This window comes from Pelobates fuscus, chromosome 1 (assembly GCF_036172605.1).
Source record: "Pelobates fuscus isolate aPelFus1 chromosome 1, aPelFus1.pri, whole genome shotgun sequence".
NCBI lineage: Eukaryota > Metazoa > Chordata > Amphibia > Anura > Pelobatidae > Pelobates > Pelobates fuscus.
Genome location: NC_086317.1, coordinates 207918035 through 207942618, shown reverse-complemented (window position 1 = coordinate 207942618; position 24584 = coordinate 207918035). Strand labels below are relative to the sequence as shown.

The following is a 24584-nucleotide window of genomic DNA, read 5'->3' as shown; positions in this document are numbered from 1 at the left end:
TCTATGAGAAGATGCTGATTGGTGCAGTGATGGCCATGCTGTGGTGCTCCAATGGAAGCTGCATATCTTGCCTGTATTCTTTGCAAGCCCTTCCCCTCCAACCAGGCCCAGACTTTCTGTGGATGTGGAATCTTCCCACTGCAGCTCAATGAGAAGCCTTTACAATACATGTGCTCTGGGAAATTGTCTGCCTCTTGTGGTTAGCGCCATTGAGCTAAACCAGGGCTTGACAAATTTGCTTGGAATCTAGGAGCCAGCTAGAAAAGTTAGGAGCCAGAGAAATCGACGCCAAAAATAAAATTCTTAAAGAGACACTAGGATCACCAGAACCACTACAGCTTAATGCAGTTATTGTTCTGAAGTCTATATCCTGTCCCTGAACGCTGTTTAATGTAAAAATTGACTTTTCATACAAAAGGCAGTGTTTACATTGCTGCCTGGTAACACCTCTAGCTAGTCATTCAGACAGTCTCTAGAGGTGCTTCCTGGGTCAGTGCTTCACAATGTGCAGCACCAACATTAAATGTTCCCTATTGAGATGCATTGATTCAATGCACCTCTAAGAGAAGTTAAATTGCATTTTGTTGTGCATGTGGAATAGTCTTCCAATGCTTTTCTATGGGGAAGCATCGGATTGGCTGAGATCGTCTCAGATAATCTCAGCCATGAAGGTAGGGCCAGTCGCAGCGCCATCAGCACGGCGTGGGGAAAAAGGGGTGAGGAAAAACACCTTTCCCATGTGATTGGAGGGAAGAGGTACACACAGACAAGTAATTACTTATTTAAATCCACCCAGCCATAATTCTTGAGAGCTGGAGTGGATAGGTATTCCCTGGGGTCCAGTGGGGCTACTGTCACCTCCCTACGCACCGCTCTCTCGCGCACTGTTTAGTGAGCCATGGGCCGGAGTGACTTCATAACCTGGCTCCCGGCATCACTGCAAGCCGCACAATAAATGAGCCGGCCTCCCAAATTCCTCTATCAGCCGCCTGCCTCCCTTTCACAGCTCTCCATGAGCCGGTCTCCTTCCCTTACTTCTCAATGAGCCAGTCGCCTGCATCAGTCAGCAGCCTGCTTCAGCCCTCCGTGATCCGACTGCCCGTCTCTGCTCTCAGGCAGCCGGTCACCTAGGGGGCAAAACAGGCTCACAAATCCCAGGTGCCCTGAGGTAAACAACCAGGAAGTAAAAGAACAGGTTCTTTGATCGACAGCCAGGGAGAGGGGTGTTAAATTTATAAATGTGATCATTAATATTGAAGAAAAAAAAAAAAAAGACACCAATGCTTAAGGTGTTTGAATGTTCATGTATGCATTAATATAATTCCGTCACCTTATTTTCAATGCAGACACCACTACTCCATCCACTCAATCCACCTTAGACATCATTAAGTCTGCTATCATGGAGACGATATTCACCTACTCTGCAGAATGCCATGCTCGTTCAATCAAATGCTCTATCAGAAGCATTGGTTGTTACTGTCTCAGAAGCTCCTCTTGTGGCTGTCGGGAAGACAGCTCTTAGAAGTGCAATTAACCCTGCAATGGAAACACTGCAGGGAATAATTGACAGAGGCACTGCACCCAAAACATTGCATTGATATGAAGTGGTCTGGGTGCTTACAGGGTTTCTTTGAATTGCTGGAATAACCATCATAACAAACATTTTCTATGCAAATGATCGACAATAGTTTAGTTACCAAAAGTCAAATTTGTATGTAGTTAGCATAGGGTTAAACTATGAAAATTTAATTTAAATAGGGTTAAATAAGTTAGAGCCATGTGTATGTGCGTCTTTCTTTAGTAATCCAAAGCTCCAATAAATCTCCAGCTGACGCACACTAGCTAAAGTGGCTTTGGATGAAGGGGGGCGGGCAAAGAGGATTTTTAATAGATGCCAATTGACAAGATGCTGTACTAGGTTTATTGACATGCAATGGAAGGCCACAATGTTCAGGTGAAGAACTTAAATAGATAGGAAACCTACAGCCTAAAGACTGTCCGAAGATACACTCTATACATGGAATAAAATACATTGTATAAATAAAATAAAAAAACTCAAGCACAACAAATTCAAAATTCCACACATCTATTCCTGATGATCTAAACAAAGACAAAATATATATATATATATATATATATATATTATATATTAATTTAAAGCAATTTTCAAGCAACTAACGTCCATTTAAAAAAGGTAAAGATTGCTTCACTATTATTTCTGCAAATATTTGAAATAAAAATGTACTGCTACAGTTCTCAGATTTAAACATATGCAAAACATTAAAAAATTATAAAAGTAAAAGTATAAATTGGTATCAAAATAACATTCACCCCTCAATTAACCCCTACAATGACTGCATGGCACCACATTTTTTTGCTCAGTTAGTAGAATTTCTCGGGCTCAAAACAGTTTGACTATTTAGCGTGTCAGGGAAGGGACTTTGCTGCCCGAGGTGTAACTCCACTTCCAGCAGTGTCTTCAGCCTGGCTGTTTAATGTGAGTTTGGTGCATAAAAGGAGCTTGTTATCAGCACGCTTAACCAGCTGGCGGCAAAAGTCCTCTCATCCTGCTTTTTTTTTTCTCTGTAGATGTGGAGGATACCATGCCAACAAAGGTACAAATACCAAAACAGTGTTTTAGGAACACTGTTTGGTTGGAGTAACCCAATGTATTGCAAATGGGGTATGTCCAGTCTTTTTTTTTAGTAGCCACTTGGTCACAGACACAGGAAAAAGTTATTGTTATTTGTTTGTGTGTGAAAAATGCATATCTAAATTGAACGCCAATTTTGGCCAGCGTTTGTGACCAAGTGGCTTCTTAAAAGACTGGCCATACCCCATTTGCAATACCTTGGGTTGTCTACTTTTGCAAATGGTATGCCATCATGGGGGTAATTTTCATTCCTGGGCTACCATTTGGTTTCAAAGGTAACATAACCAGTCTGGCATATTTCAATGTGTATAAACTGAAAACTGTAATGTGCTATATTTGACCCTGTAACTTTCCAAAACACCATAAAACCTATACATGGTGGGTACTGTTTTACTCATGAGACATCGCTAAATACAAATATGTGTATTTTATTGCAGTAACAGCTAACAGTATTATGACATTCACAGTTAAAATGCCATGCATAAGTAAAAAAAAAAATGTTTTCTTAATTTCTCATTTTTTATATTATATTCATATTAAATTATGTTTAATATACAAATATTTGATGTGACATGAAAGCCCTGTTTTTCATGAACAAAATTATATATGATAAGTATGGGTGCACGTAATATGAAAGAGGTGAATTACGCTTGGACAGCGCAAATTCAAGGTTTTGTTTACGTTTTGTCTTGATCACAACTTGTACAACTGTCTCAGTCCTTAAGGGGGTTAATAACCCTAATATTTCTGTATTTAGCTGAATTAAAATAAAAAACAATAACAAAACTAAAACTCTTCTCTCTTACCTATAGCAGAGGTTTTACAAACTGTGTTACCCAAAATATTAGATGTGGATTCTTTGAAATAAATATATTGATGAAGAAAAAAAAAAAAGAGGAGGATATAGAAAATAGAAAGTGAAAGCGAGAAGGAATAATTACTCTAGTAAGCTCCATGTTAAACACTTTGGCAAATCCTATAGTGAAATCAGATGGTTAACACAAAATATAAACCTACTCAAATATAGGGATTTAGAAAATGTGTTTATTGGGTATAAGTTGTAAACGCAGTGAAGGCATGTCTACAGTCTATTGTTTTTGTTTCTAAAACGGTCTCACCAAATTAACCAAGTGAACATCTGGAACAGGCTTCCCCAATCTCCGGCCCACAAGATGTTGCTGAACTACAACTCCCATGATTCTATGAATGAAACAGAGAATCATGGGAGTTGCAGTTCAGCAACATGTGGAGGGCCGGAGTTTGGAGAAGCCTGATCTGGAAACAGTATGGGGTAAACCCAAAAGTGTTGTGTACACACAAACTGCGTGATAACCCCCAAATGTCAAACTCACAGGAGGTGGGGTGTTAATCCTGCATGTGCCCAACTCGTGGGAGGCAGGGGAATTTATCCAGTGACTCCCGGTCAGAGGTGCCGGGAATACACCTCGTAAGCACCAGTCATCACTTACAGGCTTTGCTTTCCATCCACTGCTTGGATAAGGTTGAAAGACTGAGAAGACAGGAACACAAGAGAAAAGTCACTACCACTTTTTTAAACTAATCAGTATTATGTAGCAACAGGCTGATTGGACCTATTTAATGGGGTTGTAGCAGCTGCTCCCGTAGACTTTATGTTATTACTGCCCTGCAATGGAAAAAAAAAATCTGGGTGCCAGTTGGCATTTCTGGGTCACCATGGCGACTTTGCACCTGGGATTAGTCCAGCCGTCCTATATTCTGGTTGCTTTTGAAACATTAACGGAAAAGAGTGGCATAAACAAAAAAATAATGAATTAAAGGGACACTATAGTCACCAGAACAACTACAGCTTATTGTACTTGTTCTTGTGAGTATAATCATTCACTTTAGGCTTTTTGCAGTAAAACCTGTCTTTTCAGAGAAAATGCAGTGTTTACATTACAGCTTAGGGATACGTCCACTGGCCACTCAGATGGCTGCTAATGGTGCTTCCTGGGGCAGTGCTGCACTGCCATTTAGTGACTTCACTCTACTCAATGCTTTCCTATGGATGCTGGCTTCTTCTCACTGTGAAAAATCACAGTGAGAAGCGCGGAAACGCCTCTAGCGGCTGTCAATGAGAGCCACTAGAGGCTGGATTAATCCTAATGTAAACATAATGCAAATGGTCTACTTTTGCAAATGGTATGCCATCATGGGGATAATTCTCTGAAACTGCTATGTTTACAGCAGGCAGGGTTAACCCTAGTTGGACCTGGCACCCAGACCACTTCATTAAGCTGAAGTGGTCTGGGTGCCTATAGTGGTCCTTTAACCCCTTAAGGATCAAACTTCTGGAATAAAATGGAATCATGACATGTCACACGTCATGTGTCCTTAAGGGCATCAGGGAAGGCTAGATGGTGATTTTAACACTATAGGATCAGGAATACACATTTGTGTTCCTGACCCTATAGTGTTCCTTTATGAGTCCACTGTTAAGAGGTCAAGAAGTTATTAAGTTTAGGACATAAGCTACAAGTTTACAAAATAAAACAGATTTAAGTAAGTTTTGCTAACTTACTTACACATAAATAACAATGAAACCACTTTCATCCATTTTCTAAATGAACCAAACACATAAAAAATTTACAAATGCAAGTCTATAGTATCGATATATTGATTGCTTTGAATTCAACTATGCTGGTGTAGTCACAACAGTGCTTCCCAACCTAGTTTAAAACAAAAACAAAAAAAATACAACAGCAGTCCAGTTTTTGCCAATATCTGCAGAGGAACAGAATTTTGAAATTTGTGCCTAAATCCTGGGCTGCTGGCTTGTGTCGAGGATTTAGTTTGAAACCACTGGTCTAAAATAAAGACATGTGCTGTTAACAGGTTTCAAATGCTACTTTTCAAATAACATTTTATTTTTGTAATAGTGTTTTTAATAGCCCATTTTGTTCAATTCCAGATGTTAAAAGATTCCAGGGTGTCTTCAACGTGCAAATATATCTAGGAGACTAAATAACCGAGGAATTGGACAAGCGGAAAGTTAATGTAGAACATCATTATGCTATAGTATATGCAAGTAAATTTTGTCTGTTTTCATTGCCTAAAGAAATACACAAAATTAATGCTATTTTTGGGGTTCATTATTTAAAAACATCCTTTGCTCAGAATGAGGCACTAGTGAGTAAATTTATACTTACCCCAAGTTTTCCCAATCTTCTGTCTTTTTTCTTCAGCTCCTGGTGCCTTCATTATTGCTGAACACGCACGCATGATGGACTATGGAGGATCTCACAAGACTGCACGATCCTCCTTAGACCAAATCTCACGATGCAAGACAAGGCGCCAGTCATTACATAGCCATCCCTAGAAGCGACTATAGGAACCCACAAAATATAACAGTGGAAGCTCTGCCTTTTGTAATTTTTGTCAACTTCAGACTTGACCATTAAAAAAATATATTGCTTTACCTTTTCTTCAAGTTTTTGATACTGTTGGAATTTTAATTAACTTTTTTTTTTTGCAAAGAAATTCCAATACAGTCAAATTTGAGTATTTCATAAAGTTACTTTAAAAATATTCTGCCAACATGCAACAAGTATTTCAATTTAAGCTTTGCGAGATATTATCCAACCAGTACTCGTTTATTTAGTGCAGGGTGTCTGTATATACAGAGTATGACGAATATGTAAATATTAATGTTAATACACAGAAAGGATCTTCTAACCTGTGTGAAAGTAGCATAAAACTGAACTGCTAACACCAAATTAATCCAATTTATTTTGTTTATCCATTCTACATAGAATTTGTTGAATCTCTTTTCTAGCAATAAATAAATAAAAAGTTGCCCCTTTCTACAAACCTCTTATACTGTATGTACTCCTCACCACAAAAACCAACAATAACCACTTCTAAATCACTTTTTACCCAGAGAGTCAGTAGGTGCATCAATACAGGAGTGTATGTATGAAAGAAGTGTCAGAGGGTGTGGCTGAAGTCACTGCCACTCAATACTAAAATGACCATTAAAAGCACACACTTCATTTAATGTTAAAGGGATACTATAGTCACCAAAACCACTACAGCTTAATGTAGTGGTTTTGGTGCCTATAGTCTATCTCTGCAGACACTGCCTTTTCAGAGAAAAGGCAGTGTTTACATTACTGCCTAGTAACAACTGTAGGTGCAGTCACTTATGCCTCGTTTCCACTGAGCGGTATAGTTCGGAAAGGTTAGAATGGTCCAGCCTATTCAGGTGAGCGTTTCCGCTGCAAGTTGGACCGCTAGGGGGCATACAGGGTTTGGACCAAATGCCTAGCGTGCCATTTGTCATGAGCATTGACGTTTTCCTGTCCGCCAATCAATGGATTGTATAGTGTGACGCCAGTAGCTCCACCCTAATTGTTACATTTCCTATGGACAAAGGTCTGAAGGGGGCCCAGGAATGGTGCGGTTTGGTTGTATGGGCCACTTTCATAATTGAAACACTCAAAATAGCGTACCAGACCGTACCACTCAGTGGAAACGGGGCAATAGACTGCCACTAGAGGTGCTGCTTAGTCCAGTGCTAAACGTCTCCACGCTCAGTATGAAGAAGCTGAACATTAATTCAATGCATCTCTATAAAGAGTTGTGGATTCGCACAGCACAGAGTTTTCTTTTTATGTTTGGGGGGGATGGTGGTGGCAGCTAAACCTATCTGAACATTATAGCACTAGGAATACATGTTTGTATTCCCAACATTATAGTGTTCCTTTTCCTTTAAAGAACAGTTTAGGAACCATAACATTTTCTGCTCTCTTACCTTAAAGGACCACTATAGTCACCCAGATCTCCAGGTCCTCCAGTAATTGGCAGGGAGACTGCTAATTGGCTAGAGTGGTCAACTGATACCAATTCCTCTTTTTTTCCCCCTTTTTAATTTTGACACCACCTACTGCTGAACACCTTTGTCACTATATGGGAATTCCACCCCACCTTTGTAGTTGTGAGATAGGAGCCATGTGGACCTGTACTTTCATAAAAAAAAATTAAGCCTGCAGCCACAAGGATAGCACTGGACAAATGTGATGACATACAACAGCACAGCTACCATTGTGCCTGATTCTCCCAGTAGAAGCTCCCTGGTATTTCCAGGGAGAGGTCAATGCCATTTTCACTCCTACTGCATGTGGTTGTGGGTAGAGTAGCACATCCCATTTGTCTAATCCAGGGGTGAGTGTGCAAAAAGTGGAAATTTCAAACCTTGAAATATATAGCAATACTTCTGAGAAATCTTTACACATTGGATGGTGGCTTCTCAGTGCAGACCACACTTCGTTGAAAAATTCCCTTCCTGTCCACTACCTCCACTGTTGCAATGCTATGAACCCCCACAACATAGGTTCCATTTTCAACACTGTTATAGTCATTTCCAACCAGAATGAGGTTAATTCCAACTCAGCCATCTATATGTGGAACACTCTGCAGCCAGAGTTTTTTTTTCTAGTAAAATTTGTGTTTGCTTAGTATCCTGAAGATAGGACTTCAGTTTAACAACAAAAGGATGTAATAACTTTTCAAGAAATTGGCTGCTTCTCTCTGTGATTGATCCATTACCTCTGGCAACCATTCTGTGGATTTCTGGCAACGACTATTTAGTACATTTCATCTATCCCAGTCCTTATCGGTACACTTCTCTAGTTCATCTTCTAATAGCGGTCAATGGAACAGCCAGTAGAGGTGTATCTAGTCACGCAATTAAAACATTGCCGTATCTGCAAAACAGCTAGTTTTACATTGCAAGGGGAAAACGGCAAGAGCACTGCATACAGACCACTTCATTAGGTTGAAATTATCTTAGTGGCCCTTTAAATATAACACCAAACTAGCCATTGTGTCAAAATAAAAAATTCTAATCAACACTAACGAGTTACCTCGGACACCATAGGTGTTTAGAAAAAGAATGTTAGTTAAGAAATAACTACCATATTCACTAAATGAAGAAAAGCAGGGCTTAAACCCAGATGGGAACAGCAAAGAAAAGCAGAAAGTAATGACAAGAAACTCATGAGTAATTTGCCTCTTTGAAGTCTATGAATAACAGAAATTACAGTGGACAAATTTTCCAAACTGCAAAAAATTTTATTTTTATAATTCTGACATACGTTTGGTGTGATACATAATATAATGGTAATTAGTGTCATGACAAGTTCACTTGCTGATACCATTTTGTGGTTGAAAGTGACTGGTTAACTAATGGGAAGTCAATTCAGGATGCTAAAGAAGTTATTCAGTTATGCACCACTTACCATCTAGAAGTGCATTTACCAAGGTAACAATTCAAAACTTTTATAGGGAAGCTCTCTAAGATAAATTAAATGACTAAAAAAAACTAAATCAACTTCTGAAACTTGGGCAGAAGCGGTTTATTAAAAAGAAAAAAAATACATTTCATAAGGGCAAGGCACAATTTAGAATACATTAAAATCATTGGGCCCTTACCACTCGCATTTGAGGGTGCACATGCACATAAAGCAACACTAAAGAAAGGAATACTGCGATAACCCAGTTTTTTTTCCACTCAAACATTTTGACCAAAACCAAAAAGGTAGACTGCCCAAACACACTAATCTGAAGAGGATGGTGTGCTTCGTTTCCTTTGAAAACCGTATATGTAAATTCCACAACCACTCAAAGAAAAATATGCAACTATAAAATAATATAAATGTAACCAGGTTCAGTGGGTTTTCTTACACAATGACTGGTCACACTAGCCTACTGCTAACTAGAGTAACAAACTAAAATGTAATTTCAAGATGGTGTACTACATAAGTCTCCAATAAATAGATCAACACCACATAGTAACTTACTCCTGCCCACCCCCGTTTCAGAAGAGAAATGTCAGTGTTGTCAGTGTTCCATAGTAATCTAGAATTTCAAACGTTGAAGAGTCACCTGATAAACTAAGACAGAAATTGTCAAAAACCTGTGTTACTTATTCTTGACTATACCATATTCCAGTGATCATCCTCTGAAGCTTTCCTATAACGATCAACGAAGTTTTGAACATGTCACCATTTTTCAATTATGAGAAAACAATTTACATACAGGTATGGATAAAACCTATAAACATCCTGCACACCAATACAAGTGTTTACACTAGCCATTGATTATAGTTTTATGCCCACTGAATACTAGACTTGGGAATTTTCTAGACTGACAAAGTTTGCTAATAATTTTATGATAGAGCGACACTATAAATGGAGGAAAAAAAAAATTATATCCTACTTAAGTTTTGTGTACGGCTGCATTGTTTTCTATAAACAAATTCGATTTTCACCTTGTATCTTCGCTACAAAAGCAGTTTGCAAGACAATACAAACTCACTATAGATAGAAGTTGAACCCTGTTGTTTTGTTGGATGTGGGGGAGGGTAAAGAGGATTCAGTAAACTTCTAATCTACATGTAAATATTTAATCCATTTCAAAATTATGAATGACTGCATAGTTCTGTACATTCTAGCTCAGTGAGAAGAATACCAGATACACAAACTAAAAAAAAAAAAAAAGTAAGCACTGGCAATCAGGGCCCAAAGGAAAAAAAAGAAAATTATGTTGAACTGATGGAGAAGGAAAAAATAAAAATGTATCAACAATCAAATGTCAGTCCACTCTCCTACAAGCAAAGCAGAAGTGCATAAATATATACAGACAAGAAAGGCCGAAAATAAGTACAAGTTTAAACACAACAAACCTATCCACCAAATAAACTAACCCACTGTGTTTTAGCATATCAAGCACTCTGCAAACACAAATCTAGAGCAGGCCATACAGCAAGCTTTGTATGATTACAGCACTGACAAAACAGATACAGTAACACTTAAAAAAAAAAAAAAAAAAAAGGAGATCATCAAGCTGTGCCAAATGGGTAGAGAATGACAAAAGACCAACACATCTTCCTGTAAGTACACTAGATACATACCCAAGTGTGAAAGATCTTTACTCCTGAACCAAATTGTGCCTATAAAGATAGGTGATTAGTGACCTGTTATTACGCTGCCCTGTACATTTCAATCGCCTACATAGAGCTGTTAGTCATATTTAATGTTGGGGCCTCCAAGGGAGCAGATCCTACAGTGGAAGCCTGTGACCCTACAATCCCACAATTTGCATGGCTCCAGGGATGGAAACCTCGAAAAATAGGTGCTTCTTGCCCTAATCGATGCACTGAGGCCGACACTGCGATTTCATAAGAGTTTAACGCGCTGTATTCGGGTTTAATCGCGAAACCCCCACCCCCCCCTCCAGCTCCCGTAACAATAGAGGCCTCAAAACATGGGCAGAGGGAGGACCCAGCGCCGGATACCGGCCCCTTTTTAAACGCCCTTCTCCCCCCTCTTGGAGTGGTGGACCCCCGAAATAATGACGGATTAGGAGAGCCTAGAGTCTCACGTATCTCCCGGTGTCGGTTTCGAGCGAATACTCACGGGCGGAGCGGGAGGATGGAGTCAGATTGAGTCGTTGTTTCTCTCAGCCCCCGGAGCCGTCTCCCTACCTCTGCCTCTCACTCCGACAACATGGCGGCGCACTGGGGGGACTTGGAGCTGCCGCGCTGCATCATGGGAGGGAGAGGGAGGGCTGAGAGCTGCGTTACCTTAGTAACCCCTAGGCCTGCCGGGAAACCAGGCCAGGATGAAGGAAATGTGTGTGTGTGTGCTGGGTGTAGGAGTATGGCCGAGCACAGTGTACCTGATGCATTTTGTTTAATATTAACCTGCTCTTACATGGAGCGCTATCTATACTCACAATATAGCTCTGTTCCGTGTCTGTACAAAGTATAGCATCACAGTCACTGAGTCAGCCATGCATTGACCAACCACAATATAGGGTTAGTAAGTACAAAGTGGTTGTGAATAGGGAAGCAAGTTACTGGGGTTTAAATTTGCTCTTCTATACCATGGATACACTTTGCTCACACAGAGGGTTATTTACAAAATAAATCTGAATTGTAATAATTGTGAAAAAAAAAAAATGTCAAATAAAAGGTTAAACGAGCAAAGTTGCACTTTTTAGTGCAGTCTGAGAATTTTTAACTTGGCTCTTGCCCGGAGTTGTTTTGCACGTAAGATGTCAACGCTAAGCGATTTGGAATTTACTCCATGCAGTTATTATCATTATCCATAGACATTTACAATTATAAACTGGGGATATAACACAATTTATTAACAGACAAAAAAAAAGTAACATACAAGAGGTGAAGCGAGATTAGCTAAAGTATGAATTCAACGTAAATTTAATTCATTTATTTATTTCATATATTGCGAACTGCATAAATTCAACTATGTTTCCAATTCCATTATTTTGACTTTTAAATTTAATTGCATGATAATTAACTTTTTTTTTTTCTTCGAGGAATATTGACTAAAACAAAATAATTGTAATGAAAACGGAATTACAAAATATTGGCATAAATAGCCTAGCTGTTTTTTGTTTTGCCTATTGACTATTTTCAGCCAGCCACAACTACAATTCAGGGTTTAATCAATAAAACCCAACAGGGTTATTTTCTAAAGTGCCTCTGTTACTTAATTTTTTTTCATAAATTCCATGGTACTGAAATTATATATTATGGAGAATATAATTTTTGGCAAAATGAGACGCAGCATCTGGCAGTTTTCTATCAGGCATTGGCCTCAATTTAATATTTTTGGATAAGCTTTTCAAACGATTTAAAACATTTTGGATAAACCTTTAAAATATTTTTTTTTTTTTTTTTTTTATATATATATTTTTTTTAACAGTGGCCATTGTGTGTGATGGTTAAACATAATATGCAACTTCTAGCACAATGTGTAATACATACTATAGGTATCTCTTTGCACAAACTCAAGATCATGTATGTTTTTGTGGGATCTTCCCCAGACCAATGTTTTGTATTGGTATGCATTCGCAAGACTACGATAACAACGTGGCTTCAGACAAATTAAGCCATATGGAGATGAAGACTAGAAGCAAAGGATAGATGACAGTACAGAGGAGTAAGATAATTTGGTGATTATATCTACCTTCTTACCTGTTAAACATTTCAAAATCCTAAGGAAGGCAGAATTACTTCTGCATGGACTGCAGAAAAATGAATGATAGTTACAGTGTAGTCTAAGATAGGGACTATAGGCACTTAATATAGTGGTCACTGGGCATATAGCCTGTCCTGGAGGCTGAACTTGGCTAACACCACCTCTGGTGGCTGCCACTAGAGGGGCTTCTTATGTTTGTTGACTTGATGTTCAGCATTTCCAAACAATGCATGGAGATGCTGAATGCTTCCCCATAAAATGCATTGACTCATTAGAAGATGTTGATTGGCCACAGCTCAGCGACTGCCACGCATGAGCATTAGCCTCCCAATGCTTCCACGTGGAGAGGCATTGGATTGGCTGAGATTATCAGTATTGATGATTTCAGCCAGCAGAGGCAGAATTGCAGCACGGAGAATGGCATGCATAGAAAAATAAGGTAAGTAAATCTAAGGATTCCCCCCAATAGTGTTCCTTTAAAATTCCAAGTAGCCATTGGCGAGTAAAAATGTAGCCATGGCTAGTAGAAATTAACCCATGGTAAGTATTGCTTAGACCCTCCATGCTGGCAAATAACCACCATTTTTAATGCATTATTGTATTGCTGATTACTGATGGTGACTGACAAATGGAGATATCTTTTTCAGAGAAAAAAGCACACCAGATGCTGTCTATGAATGAGCCTCATCACTCCCCGTTCTGCAAAAACAAGACAGGCTCTCTTGTGCGTATCTTCCAATAACACTCTTACAACACCAGACTTTATTTTCTATTTAAAGGAACACTCCAAGCACTAGGAAAGTCATTGGGCAAAAAATTTTGTTCGGTTCGGCACTTCCAAAATTCAGGACTTCAGCAATTTGGGTATTCGGCACTTCAGTTCGGACTTCCGAAATTCGGCAATTCTCCGGTTGGGCACTTCCAAAATTCAGGAATTCGAGACTTTGGCAATTCCCTAACCCTACCCCTTACTCTACCTTTACCATTTACCCTACCTCTACCCCTTACCTACAAAAAATTTTGTTTGGTTCGGCACTTCCGAAATTCAGGACTTCAGCAATTTGGGAATTCGGCACTTCAGTTCGGACTTCCGAAATTCGGCAATTCTCCGGTTCGGCACTTCCAAAATTCAGTAATTCGAGACTTTGGCAATTCCCTAACCCTACCCCACCCTAACTCTACCCCTAACCCTACTAGGGGTAGGGTTGGTGTTAGGGGTAGGGTTAGGGTTAGATTCCTGCCATCATTCCCTTAATTTTCTCTGCAATTCGGTTTGATCCGGCACTTCCGAAATTCGGACATTCGGAAGTGTCGGAATTGCCGAAATTCGGCCGAATTTAAATTCGGACCGAAACAAATTGCACATATCTACTAGGCACCATAAACACTTAATCTAAATGAGGTTGTTATGGTGCCAGGAAGCCCCCAGGTGCACCTTTAAACTCAAAGGGTTAAACCATTCGTGAAGTTGGCTCCAACGCTAATCTCAACTCCCACAGGCAGCATCCGGCTTTTGAAGTTTCAGGTAGCGCGGTGTGCTGCCAGATAGGGGCGCTGCTGATTGGCTGAGAGCTGACACTCTCAGCCAAGCAATGACTTCCATTCATAAAACTGGCTTGAAAAAGGTACGTGAATGGGAAGTCACTAATTGTCTGAGAGCATCAGCTCTATTACTTACGTTGATGTTTCCATTCAGAATGTTGTAGATTGATGAAGGACATAATTATAAGCATGAAAACTATAAAGGAGCCCGTCAGGAGAGGTGTGCACTTGTATAGCATACCCCATCCAATATAAATTACTTCTTCCATTTCCTCAGCCATACAAACTCATAGATGATCAGTCACTCAAACATAACATGCATCTTACAAACCTCTAATAAGCTACATTCACACATGCAGAATTATACATTCTAACACATATAACATGCCACACAATCACACCTATCTTATTACGAACACTTACATACACTGGTGTTGAATTTTTTTTTTTTTTTCATTTAAACATACATGAAATACGTTTGCACGTGAAATATAGTCATTGACAAGGTCAGAAATAATTAATTTTAATTGAAATAATAATTGTGTCTTTCAAACTTTGCTTTGTCAAATAATTCCCAATGTGTAGCAATTACGGTATTGCAAAACGTTTGCATTCTAGTTATCAACTTGTTAAGGTAATCTGAAGAGATTTCACCCTATGCTTCCTGAAACATCTCCCACAGGTTGGGCTGCTTGATCGCCACTTCTTATGTACCATAAGTTAAAGCTGCTTTCAAAACAGCTTAATAGGTTGACTGTTCTGGCCACTCCACTAAAAACGGTATAGCAGCTGACTGCTTCTTCCCTAAATAGTTTTGTTTGGAGCAGTGCTTTGAGTAATTGTCGTGTTGTAAAAGGAAATTGGCTCCAATCAAGCGCCTTACACAGGGTATGGTATGCTGTTGCAAACTGGAGTGATAGCCTTCATTCTTCAAAGTCCCTTTTCCCTGTTATGAACTCCCACCTTACCACTACCAAACAATCAGATTGCCTTCACTATGCTTGGTAGATTGCATGAAGCACTCCTTTGGCATCTTTTGATCTGCATCTCACCAATGTTCTTCTGTGTGATTTGAACACCTCAAACTTTGATTTGTCTGTCCATAACACTTTTCATCCAATTTTCCTCTGTACGATATGTCTTTTTCTTTGCAACTCTGCCTTGAAGGTCAGTATCCTATAGTCACCTCTTCACTGTTGACGTTGAGACGTGTTTTGGAAGTAGTATTTAATAAAGCTGCCAGTTGACGACATTTGAGGCACCTGTTTGTCAAACTAGAATCTCTAATGTATTTGACCTCTTGCTCAGTTATGCAGTGGTGCCTCCCACTCTTTCTAATCTAGTTTCAGCCATTTTGCACTGTTCTGCGAAGGGAGTAGTTTCTTGGCAATTCCTCTCATGGAATAGCCTTTATTTCTGAGAGCAAGAACAGACTGACCAGTTTCAAAAGAAGATTTTTTGTTTCTGGCCATTTTGAGCCTGAAATCAAACCCACAATTGCTGATACTTAACTAGTCTAATGAAGGCCAGTTGTATTGCTTCTTTAATCAGCTGTGCTAACATAATTGCAAAAGGGTTTACTAATTATCAATTAGCCATTTAAATGTTAAACTATTAGCAAACACAACATGCAACTGGAGCACAGGTCAGATGGTAGCTGATAATGGACCTCTGTACATCTATGTTGATATTCCATTAAAAAACCGCAATAGGATGGGGGGCGGAGCCAGCAGCCGAACTGACTGGTCGCATCTCTGGAGAGCTCCGAGATCTACAGGCCCAAAGCAAGAGAAACTCGAATTTTTTACCCCCCCAAAAAAAGCTACCCTAGTCCACACACGGCGACAGGCGGCACAACAATGGGCAGGAAACATAAAAAGCCAAAACCTGACCCGCCCCGGCCGGGCACCAGCATAGGGGATCTATGGCGCCGAGCACGTGGCGATCCGGAGCCTGACTTAAACGCCTACATGGATGACTTTATTGACACCGACGAAGGTCTCTCTGAGCCTGAGGAGTTATGCCCACCGGCAATGCACACCCTGACACAGCCTCAGGCAAAGCCGGACACTGCCCCGGTAACTAAGGCCGAGATGAGGGAGCTGTTGGCGGAGCTCCGCAAAAACATACAGGGCGATATGGCTGCAATGAGAAAAGATATTCAGGGCCTGACACATCGTGTGAGCACTGTGGAGCAAGACTGTCGCAACCACACGAGACAAATGTCCACGCTCCAGCAGGAGGTGCAAACGCTACAACTACAGCACCTGAGGATGGAACAGACTATGGCGGCACTGGAGGACTCGCGCCGAGCCCAAAACATAAAGGTTAGAGGCATTAAAGAGACGGTCCCAGAGTCTGAACTCCCCCACTTTATACGACGTCTAATTGGCACACTCCTACCGCCAAAGCAGGCCAAAGGGGTAGTAATAGACGGCCTGTTCAGAATCCCGAAACCGCCTACGGCTCCCCAGACGGCACCCAGGGACTTGATTATCAAATTCCAAAAGCGTCAGGACAAGATGGCTGTAATGGCCGCCGCCAGAGGTAACTCACCCCTCATATTCGAAGACCTGGCCCTCTCACTTTACGCAGATCTCTCTAGAGGGACTGTGGCCTGGCGCGCAACTCTTCGGCCCTTCACCACCCTGCTCCGCGCACACTCCATCAAATACCGGTGGCGTACCCCGCACAAACTTCAGGTGATCCAGGGTGAAAATACCTACCATATAGCGGACCTGCAGGAGGCGAAGACGCACCTTGCCGCTTTGGGCCTCCCACCGGACTCACTTCAACAGCCCCGAGCTCCTTCCAAACCACACGAGTGGAACCCGGCCACTGCAGAAACCTTTGTCCCGAGAGCCGATACCCGCAATACACGGACAGCAACCCCTACCTGAGGGACCCGACCGAGTTGCTCTGCGGAGGGAAGGCCTGAACAGCGAGCTACGACCCGGAGAGATCACCATTTGGGACACTGGTTGACGGGTGAATACGACAAGACTATATGGGACTCACGGCCCCCGTACAGTTAACCCCACATTTACAGTGGGCAATATTGCTATATTCTTACCACAACCTAGGGGCCGACATGTGACCAGAGTAACTTGACTATTGGAATATGTCCCTGTCCCGCTTGTTTTTTCTTTCTCTATTTAGTGTTCATTGTTCCTCCTTATGATTTTGCATGTCTTGACGTGGTGAAACACAATCCAAGAGATAGCTACCCTACCTCTACAATTAATACGTTTGACCCAGACGGGCGTAATGCACATAAGCAGAAATGTTATGTTTCCCTCACTGACTCAACTATCTTGTATAGAACTTAGAAATGTGTTGCCAGCTCCAATGCCACGTTATGTTTACTGTACAGGTTGTTACATTGCTTGTTCCAGTGCTCGAGGCTGAACAAAACTCACAAACACTCACACATAACTAGCCCTCCCGGCCTTACTCTCTTCCCTATGTTCCAGACCTGTGCCACGCTGTTTGTTGAACCTTATATGCTGTTTGACACCTCTTGAACATAAACCATGGGACCAGGGGTCACGGCTCCCACGAATCTTAATGTGGTGCAGTTTGTCACACTCACATCACACTTTCTGCCGCACAACCCGACAAGAAGCATTTAATTACGAAGGCTTAGTCTTTGATGACCCACAATCACATCACACTCAGCCAGGAACACTAAACCTTAAGACTGCACCACATGTCCCTAACATCCCCACACTAGCACTTACCTCTACAGTCACTCAGGGTGGCAAACTTAGCCTGCATAACACCTGTAGGAACATCTTACTGCATGTTTAATTATCACTTAGGCATATCTTGCAGCAGCAAAACGTGATCTTTAATGTTAAACATATAACTGCGTTAATCTTGTTACCGTGCAAACATATACTATGAAAAGTCTCTAACGTTACCTGTTTGATATCTGCATCTATCATTACTTCTGTGACTTTAGCTTAAACAAGCATGCCTAGCCTATGTATTAATACTTGCTATGTATATCAAACTCTCTGAGCAATGTCCATCGCTACTGTATATCACCTTGCTTTAAAAAAAAAAAATTGTGTGCAAGATCTCATGTCTACCCCTATGATCGAATTGTGCCTAACGTGTTTGAGGATTGCCTTTGGGGTACCTCATAAACAATTGTTATCACTGTGCACACTTCAAAAATAAAGAATTTAAAAAAAAACAAAAAAACGCAATAGTCAGAAACAAAATGGACATGGAAAAAAAGGGACATTTATAATTTACCCCAAGCTTATGAATACAAGTACGTATGTACTAGGACACAATACACGCTAGCAAATCTATAGGCCCTGGCCAATCAGCATCTTCTCATAGAGATGCATTGAGTCAATGCATCTCTGTGAGGAAAGTTAAGTGCCTCCCTGCAAAGGGTGGAGACACTGAATGTCTATGCTTTGCCTTGGATCATAGGCTGTTCCTTCTCAATACTATTTTCTTCCCATCATTCTGGTACAGGTTGATCTTAGTGTTATCTGTGCAAAGAATGATGTTTCAGAAATGGCCTTGCTTTTTTAGATGGTTTTGGCAAAGTCTAATCTAGCCTTTCTATTCTATTGAGGCTTATGAATGGTTTGCACCTTGTGGTGAAACCTCTGTATTTGGTCTTGGTAGACTTGGATAATGATATGCCTACCTTAGCTAGAGGTTGTGAAGGGGTTCTTTACCATGGGATGGATCCTATGATCATCCACCACTGTTGTTTTCCGTGGACGTCCAGGCATTTTTTTGTTGCAGAGCTCACCATTGCGTTCTTTTTTCTCAGAACGTACCAAACTGTTTTTTTCAACCACTCCTAATGTACCTGCTATATCTCTGATGGATTTAAAATAAATAAATAAAATTGTATACAGCCTAAGGATGGCGTATTTCACTGAGCCGCTTTGACCACATGTTGTGGGTTCCACAGCAACAGTTTCTATATGCGAATGCCATACCTGGAATCAACTCCTTTTACATGCTCAGTTGATGAATAAATAACAAAGGAATAGCCCATGCCTGTCCATGAAACAGCTTTTGAGCCAATTGTCCAATTACTTTTGGTTCAGTGAAAAAGAGGAGGCTACATATTAAAGAGCTGTAATTCCCAAACCCCTTTCTCCAATTTGAATGGGAATATTCTCAAATTAAAGCTGAAATACTCATTTTAAGCCCATGTTCATTATTTAACTGTAACTTGAATTTATTTTGGTAACAGCCAAAATAACAAGAATCGTGCCCTAACTGTATACAATCTTCTGTCCTTTGAAATAGGCTATGGCATCATTTAATAAACAAAAGATCCAAATTCATATATTTTGTTTGGAATGCAGGCAGAAATGAAACACTTTTTCGAAAGACCTGGCATTGTCCTGAAAAGTATTTGTTTTTGTAAATCTTTAAACGCGTCTTATAAACACCACAATGGCATTATTGACAGAGTTGTAAGCTATTCATGATTTTTTTCAATTTGAAGACACAGTTGAAATCAATAAAGTAAAGTTCTGCCTCTTAATTGTTACTGCAGTACTTTTTGTTTTTTTGCATTGTTGTTACTTGCTTTTTCACTCCTGCTGTACCTCATGTCTGTATATACAGTGTGCTGGTGACAAGCCATTAAACATAATATCATTAATGTATCCCTAACATAGCCACTTGTTAGTAATTGGTTACAGGTTTACTCTTGAAATGTGATGTATTGCTTTTGCTTTCTCATTATTTTGCCTGTATAATTGTGATAGTATTTCTTAATAAATGTATTTATTTTTTACGTTCAATGCCTCCAGCTTTGTCTATTTCTTGGGGATTTATCCGTATACATTTACACTAAAGAGATGATAATTCTCTGCTGTAAAAAAATATTTTGTGCCCCAGCTGGCTGAGAAGAGTGTCCTGACTGCACTAAATTGCTCCTAGATCATTCGCTGCAATGGAGTCAGTGTGATCAAAGGTATTTGTTTCACGCATGGCACAATTACCAGAACCTCATGAGTTCTCAGTCTTCTCATTCCAATGGTTTGTGTCTCTATCCCAGATGATATGTTTACTAGGGTGGAGGTTGGATCATGGAATTGGGTGTGGTCCATTAGGCACAACTGCCATTGTCTTTCACCAAGATAGTGACAATTGCCATTGTTCACAGCAATCCTCCAATCCTTACTGATACATTCAGGTCTGGGAGGTGGGAGGAGAAAATGGCCTTGGCATCCCATGGTAACTTTTTTTTAAACTCTGCTCTTTTTGAATGTGTTTTATTAAATGCATGTGTGTTTTTATTGGGATTTATGTAATTTTGTATTTGGGCACTTGATTATTTCTCATGATCCTTCAGGCAAACTCCTGAACAAACTACCTTGGTGTGTCACCACTGATGTCAGTTTTTAAGAACTGAGGACTCATGGTAAATGTATGCAAGTTTTATGAAGAACTGAATAATACCTTTGATCATTCATGTTAAAAAGGTTGGGGCGGGGCACATTACCTTTCCAGTTTGACCTTGTGGAAGTTTTATGAAAAAAGAAAACATATACTCAGATTTTACTGTAATAAACATGTGGTAAAACCTCAGAATTAGAAGCATGACACAGTTCCTCAAAGAGGTTACATTGTGAAATACTATAATAACTATACAGTTTCACGTCTCAGAGATGACACACGTTGGGTTAATTAATTCACTGCACATAAAAGAAAATTAGGATAAAAAAAATAAGCTAAGTTTTGCTTTTTATCTTTTTTTATTTCTACCAGATTTTTGCCATGCCTGTGTGAGTGAGTCTGGCTTACTTTATAGAGGATCTGGAGTACTGATGTTTATGGTTACTATAAATATATTTACATTTTTAATTGATGGGGAGTTCTGCCTTCACCCCATGAACTACAATAAATGAGAACATAGGATTATAGACACTAGTGCTAATTACAGTTACAAAAGTTTGCATACAATGGCAGAAATTGTGAAATTATTTTAATGAAGGATAGTGATCATATAAGCCATTTTTGGCTCCTTTTTAAATCATAATGATAACAGAAATCACCCAAATTGCCCCGATCAAAGCCCTTGAATGTTTGGCCTTGTTACAGACACATAAGGTGACACACACTTGTTAAAATGGCAATTAAAGGTTATTTTCCCACACCTGTGGTTTTTTAAATTGCAATTAGTGTCTGTGTATAAATAGTCAATTCGTTTTTTTTAGCTCTCAAGTGGATGCACTGAGCAGGCTAGATACTGAGTCATGGGAAGCAGAAAAGAACTGTCAAAAGACCTGCGTAATAAGGTAATGGAACTTTATAAAGATGGAAAAGGATATAGAAAGATATCCAAAGCCTCCAAAATGCCAGTCAGTACTGTTCAATCACTTATTAAAAAGTGCAAAATTTGGGGATCTCTTGATACCAAGCCAAGGTCAGGTAGACCAAGAAAGATTTCAGCCACAACTGCCAGAAGAATTGTTCAGGAGACAAATAAAAACCCACAGGTAGGGGGTGTGGCTTGACCGCCGAGAGTAATGGCTGCTTAGGCTGAGAGCTCCGCGCCCTGCACGATGAGAAAAGCCACGCAAACAACAACTCACCCCTGCCAACGCTCCTAAAATCCTCTCACTATAGGAGGGAAGCACCAGGAGATGTCAATGAACAAAAAATCCGGCAAGAAGCCGAGGGAAGGTACCCCATCTGTCGCCGACCTACTCACGATGCCTAGGCCGCACGCAGCTAAAGATGGCGGCGGACAGATGAGCACGGGCTCCCCAGACTCCCCGAGCACCAGAGATCACAGGCACCAACCTCTACAGACAACTAATGCGGAAATCCTACAATCTCTAGGAGAGGTAAGACATTACCTGGCGGGGGAGATAGAGAGATCCGCAAGGGAAGTCAAGGAGGAGATACAAACAGTGGGCCAACGCACAGAGGCCTTAGAATGGAGGATGGACCACGTGGTGGCGGCCCAAAACGAAGCAGCCTCCACCACCAACCACCTTATTGCTAGGGTGGCTGAACTAGAAGCTGAAATAGAAGATGCCTCTAATAGGTCTCGCAGAAACAACCTAAGGATAAAAGACCTGCCGGAAAGAATAAAAGACACAGAAATACAGAAGGTGCTCCTGAGTCTGTTTAGAGAGCAACTGCCTGCCATACCGGAACATCTGTGGACCATAGATAGGGCACACAGGGCACTGAGAGCAAGAGGCCCCCCCGGACGGCCCCCCAAGGGATGTAATAATGCGGTGGCACTTTTTCTCCACCAAAGAAGCCATCATAAAAAGCGCACGCCATCACACTTACTCACTGGAAGGCTCCACAATCCACCTGTATCAAGACATAGCACCTGCCACATTAGCCAGAAGAAGGGAATGGAAGCCCATTGCCTACCTAGTCAGAGCCAAAGGCCTCAATTTTGCATGGGGACACCCCTTTAAAATGCTGGTATTTAATGGACCGAGACCAGCCGTACTCCTGCCCACAGCGGACCCCAAGACCTTCCTCCACGGCTTAGGCATAGAAGTCCCAGAGGATTTCGGACTCCCCCACAGAGGCACCCAGGCACTGGGTCAATTGCCCAGAGAGGAGGCAGCACAGGACGGTGCTCCTTGAGGGGCCCGAAAAGGGCCTTCCTCCCAATGGACTTAAATACATAACGGACAGAACTAAACTACCATAGACCTCTCCCAAACTGACCTAAATACCTGGAATACAAATCCAAGTCACGGACAACACAATAAAAGACGACAACAACACCGGAAAAAAGGACTGAAGCAGAGAACAAACAACAAACAGAAGACGGAAAAATTATCAAAAAAGAAAAAAAGAATAAATAACAAAAAAACAACGATAACGATAAAACAACAGGAAAATGAGAACGAAATAGCAAAGAAAAAAGATTGCACACAAAAAAACGAAGAAAAAGAAGAAAAATATATAAAAAAAAAGAAAAAAAGAAAAAACATTAACACACAAACCATGATCAACATGCTGAGCTGGAGACGACGGAACATGAAGAAAAGAGAGTGAACAAGCCAAGAAGGGATACATGACCGGACTACAAGAGAACTAAACGCAACACAACGAAGTCTGACTTTAACAATGAACATTTGAAACTAGGACAGCACCGGTGAAAACCGGGGAAAGGGACTGTATCCCGGAGTACATACCTAAGCAAATAGACACCGAACTGGGCTATTGAGAACATCGCAAACGCGACCAGACACGCAAGTGTAAACCCCTTCCCCCCCCCCTTTTTTTTGTACACGCTGTAAATCAGGGTAACCACTAAACTACGGGCAAAGGGAATAGCCAGGTACCCCAAAACAGGCTCAGTAAACCAAGACCTGTTAACGGTTAACACCTAACAGTGGGGTCACGGGCCTTTACTCACCCAGCCATTTACGCCCCCCTCCCCACCACCACCTTACTGGACATGGGACGGGAAGGTATGATCTCCAACAGACCCGACACAGACTGGATGATATCCCCTCCCCAACCTCAACCCCCATACTGCAGACCCCAAGAGACACCCAAAATACTGTAGGGTTGTGAGGGAAAACCACGAACTGTAGACAGCTGGGGCGGCTGGGCAACCGAACTCTCGGGGTAAACCGGCCCTTCCTGGAAGCCGAAACCATACTGTTAACTGAAATCGTACTTGGCACAATAGCGTTAGAGGACGGGTTGATTAGACTAGTACAAATTCTATGTTTTATTTACTTCATGTTTCACTTATTTGGTTATTCATGGCAGTGTATATAATGTATGTAATATATAATGTCATTGTCTATAAACACATGTGACTTGACGTGAGAGGACACACAGACCCAAAAAAACCTCGCAGGGAACTGATGTATATGTACTAAGAAACTTTATTATTCGGATCGGCATCAGGGTGCTCGGCGAATGATTGTCCCCTCCGTGCTACACAACGTACTCGTTACACCCGGCACGACTTAGACCGGGGAGATCCCCCACCTCCCCCCACCACACCTTACAACCCCCCCCCTTTCTATTCCCCGCCCATCTCAACCGCACAAAAAACAGGCCGGGACTACTACGCGGGCTCACCGGACCCCACCAACCTTTGGAGGGGCCGCGGGTGCCACGTGTCTGCAGTCCTCCCAAGGACCTCTACAAATCCTCCCCCCGCTTCTTAACCTAACAAAACCTCCCTAAAGAGGACCCCCCCCTTCCCATCCTCTTTGCTTAGCAAGAATTTGTTAAATTTTTAATTCTTAATTGTTAATTTTCACACACGCACCTCGGAGGGGCGTGCGGCGGACAGATCTGACTCCAACGCGAACGAGACAGGCAGGACCTGAAGCAGAACATGGCCACACTTAAAATAACCTCCCTAA

General features: G+C 41.1%; 1 protein-coding gene across 7 annotated transcripts in view; it reads right to left on the bottom strand.

Moving 5' to 3' along the window:
• Window positions 1–11215, bottom strand: part of PUM1 (pumilio RNA binding family member 1) — a 42102-nt gene extending 30887 nt beyond the window's left edge. For all 7 annotated transcript variants that reach the window (XM_063454004.1, XM_063454013.1, XM_063454022.1 and 4 more), the window contains exon 1: window positions 11092–11215. The gene's annotated coding sequence lies outside the window, so the exon portion shown is untranslated. The remainder of the gene's footprint in view (window positions 1–11091) is intronic.
• Window positions 11216–24584: the final 13369 nt, after the last annotated feature.